The sequence below is a fragment of the Cebus imitator genome, unplaced genomic scaffold (assembly GCF_001604975.1).
Source record: "Cebus imitator isolate Cc_AM_T3 unplaced genomic scaffold, Cebus_imitator-1.0 Scaffold92, whole genome shotgun sequence".
Taxonomy (NCBI): Eukaryota; Metazoa; Chordata; class Mammalia; order Primates; family Cebidae; genus Cebus; species Cebus imitator.
Window position 1 is genome coordinate 590,155 of NW_016107407.1, and position 4,157 is coordinate 594,311.

At 34.1% G+C, this 4,157-nt stretch overlaps 1 non-coding gene across 1 annotated transcript; it reads right to left on the reverse strand.

The window, feature by feature from the left end:
- Nucleotides 1-497: 497 nt before the first annotated feature.
- Nucleotides 498-625, reverse strand: LOC119472292. The gene has a single exon (XR_005201410.1). It is a non-coding gene; the product is annotated as a small nucleolar RNA SNORA40 (small nucleolar RNA).
- Between the last annotated feature and the right edge of the window lie 3,532 nt (nt 626-4,157).

Genomic DNA, 4,157 nt, shown 5'->3' on the forward strand with positions numbered 1-4,157 from the left:
TATGTTCTCAAGATAAAAGCTTTTAAAACAAAATGCCATCTTATGTATCAAGTCAATATGAAATTGAAATATAAAATAAATGCAGATGAGGATTTCCCTCATGTTCCATCCTTTTTAGCTATCTCTTCTATAGTTCTAGAATCAACCTTTTTAAATTAAAAGTCAGGGTATATCTTTGTTGCCCCGATTAGAGTACAGTAGTACTATCAAAACTGTGCAGCCACCAACTCCTGGGCTCAGTCCTCCTGCCTTAGCCTCCCTTTCCTGAGAGGCTGCAACTATAAGCACAAGCCCTTATATCCAGCTAATTTAAAAATTTTTATGGAGATAAGGTGTTACTTTCTTGCCCAGGCTGGTCTTGAACTCCCGGCTTCAGTCAATCCTCCCACCTCAGTCTCCCAAAGTGTGGGGATTGCAAGCATCAGCCACTGAGTCTGGCCTGGAATCAACCTCTGTGATTATCAGTACTCCTATCAGTTAACTGTCTCAGGTATCATAATATTCCTTCTTATACATATCAAAAATCATGCTGAACAATGCGTTCTGGGTTGCAAAAAAGGATTTGTTTTTTGCACCTATCCATAAGTCTTTGTCCACACATTAAACTAAAACATACTTAAGTACAGTCATCAGGGTTTTCTGGACCTCTAAACTCCAAACATCATCTTTGCCTGTGTGACCAAGAAAATTCTAGCTGGACTGTTTAGCAGCTACAGAGAATGACAACCAGCAAAGCAACTCAAAAGATAAAAAGGAATGCTGGAATTGACTCCTATTAATTACTCCTGTTACCCAATGGCAGTCAGTGATTGTTTACTCCTGTTTCTCAGTTTTTCACATGCTTTCTGATTATAATAAATTTGTGAATCAGCAGGGGAAGAATGTAGTATGAGGAACTTAGGTATTCCTGTGATTCTTGCGGAAAATAAAAGAACTGATAAGTGGAAGAAAATTAGTCTGTGTAATGGATTTTGTGGCCTTTGAAATTATTTTTAAAATTCATAATGTGTTTTGTTTCTTTCATTTTATTTTTCTAAAGATTTACTCATTAAATATTTAATCAAATTAAATAACTAATATACTAAATAGCATATAGGCTGTGTAGAATGCTCTGGAAAAAAGAAAAACAAAGATAAAGAATGCATGAACTCTGCCCTCAGGATGCTCCTGGTCTCCTAAGAACAACATATACAAGAATAACTACATGCAAAGTAAAATATTGTCAAGAGCAACTTTCATTTCTTACAGAGTAACTGATATCATCGAATGACCTTTCCACCATAAACAACTATAAAAATGAAACACAAGCACTATAGGGCTGTGATACTTAAAAGAACGAAAACACATACAGTGAGTTTCCTTATGGCTCTAGCTTTTTGCCTGGAGGCACTTTCTAGAAATGATGCTGAGATGTGCTGGCCAAGCAGAGAAGAGTGATCTCACTGAGATGTGTAGTCAGAAATTAAGAGTTCAAGGCTGCCAGACAGTCTGCATGTACAGGAAAAGGAAAAGCACAGGAAGAAGTGGTGGTGAGAAGCAGCCAATGGAAATGTACATAGTTTTCTCCTTAAGTTCTTGGAGGAATACCAAGCAGCACACAGAGACCTCACTGAAAAACCAGGCATTTACCTGAGACCTCAGAGTGCAGTAGAAGTGAATCTACTTTAGACCTGTAAGACTGACTTTACATCCACCTTTACAAAGCTTTTACAGACCATTGGAAAATGAAGCAAAACTGTTAGTAAACTGTCTACTCATAAAAAAACTGTCACTCATAAAAAAAAATTTTGGCTTTTGATAAAGTGATAATTCACAATATCCACCATAATTCTCATTTTAATTACCAGATATAAAAAATTGTGACCAATTACTAATAAATTTTCAAAGTCATTAATTATAGACCCAGAGATGACAAAGGTGTTGGAATTAGCAGACAAATATAAAGGAAATACTTAGCATAATGAGTGAACAGATGGGGAATCTCAGTACAAAAATGGTAATTGTAACAAATGTTTCCATGGAAATTCCAGAACTTAAAACCTAAAATATCTAAAATTAGTTAATCACTTAACTAATTAGTAAATTGGATACTGTGGCAACTATCAGAAAATCTGAGGAAATTGCAGTAAGAAATAATAAAAATGAAGCACATATAATAAAAATGAAGCCCATATAATAAAAATGCTGAAATGTTAAATAATGACAGTTTTAAAGATAATGGGGCAATATCAAATACTCTCACATACATGTAATTGGAATCCTAGGAAGAAAGGAGAAAGAAATTGGGATAGAAAACATATATGAAGAAATAGCGCCAAATTTTCCGAAAATAACTCTTAGATCCTAAGCATTTGATAAATTACAAGCAGATTAAACATATATACAACAACAACAAAAAACAAAAAAGAACTATCATGGACATATCTCTGAAAAAAAAAATAAGAAGCAAATCTTTTTTTTTTTTTTTCTTTTTTGTGAGACAGAATCTTACTCTGTCACCCAGGTTAGAGTTCAGTGGCATAATCTTGGGTCACTGCAGCCTCCACCTATTGAATTCAAGTGATTCTTGTGCCTCAGCCTTCCAAGTAGATGAGATTACAGGCATGATCCACTATGCCCAGCCAAATTTTTTTTTTTTTTTTTTTTTGTATTTTTAGTAGAACTGGGCTTTTGCCATTTTGGCCAGGCTGCTCTCAAACTACTGGCCTCAAATGATCTGTCCATCTCAGCCTCCCAAAATGCTGGGATTAGAGACCTGAACCACTGCTCCTGGTCTGAGAAAACCTTAAAAAGCAACAAAACACTAAGTAGAGTACACCACGAATAGAAGGAAAACATAAGTAAGAAATATTGTATGTCTTACAAAAAAGACAATGCAAGCCAGAAGATATTGAAATTCTATCTGAAAAGTACTGAAAGAAAAGATAACATGTCAATCTAGAATTCTATAACCAGTGAACATTTTTTAAAAATAATGTTGAAATAAAGACATTTTAAAATAAAGAAAAGAGGATTTCAGCACCACAAACTTGCACTGAAATAAATGTCAAATAAGGTTCTACAGACTAAAGGAGAAAAATGTCGAATGGAAATTTGGATTACACTTCAAAATAAAAGCCATGGAAGTAGGAAATACACTGGCAAAAATAAAGATTTTTTTAACTTGTTTTAAAAAATTGAAACTCAAAACAAAACAATGGCAATATATGGTAAGGTATATGCAAAATGAAATAAAATATATGACAACAGTGAATAAAGGATGAGGAGCAGTGAAAGTATGTTGTTATAGATCTTTCACCTAATATATGAAGTGGTATGTAATGTTACTCTTTTGATAGAGATTGTGATATGGTCTCAGTTTGCATGCTGCATACCATAGACCCACCTCTAAAACTAAATCAAAAGTGTATTGTTAATGAGACAATAATCAAGGTAAAACAGAATGCACACACACACACACACACACACACACACACACCCCACTTATTAATCCAAAAGAAGCAAGGAAAAAAGCAAAGGAAAGCAAAGAATAGATGGGCCAAATAGTAGGAGAAATGACAGGATGTATACCCTTTACATCAATAATTGCTTTAAATGCAAATGGATGAAACACTCCAATTTAAAGTTTAAATTGTCCGTCTAGAAATCACACATACAAGATTCACTGTATGCTTTCAACAGGAGATTTCTTTTAAATATAGGAACACAACTAGGTTAAAAGCACAATGTTGGGAAAAGATATATCATGCAAATGTTAATCATGAAACAGCTGGAGTTGGTAGACAGTGGATGCTTCAAAGCATGGAGTATCAACTGAGATAAAGGACATTGCATTATCATAGAAAGTTCAATTCTCCAAGGAGACATATATGCCCACCTTATAAAAGAAACTCAAGATACATAAAACAAAAACTGAGATAATTAAAGGATAAAAAAACAAATCTGCAATTATGTTTGGAAATATTAACTCTTCTGTTTCAATTATTAATAGAAGCGGTAAACCAAAAGTAAAATACAAAATAGTAAGGATAGAGAAGATCTGATCAACACTCTTAGTACACTTGACCTAATGTACATTTGTATAACAGTTCATCAACCAGCAGCAGAATACACATGCTCTTCAGGTACACATGGAATATTTCAAAAGATGCAGCACA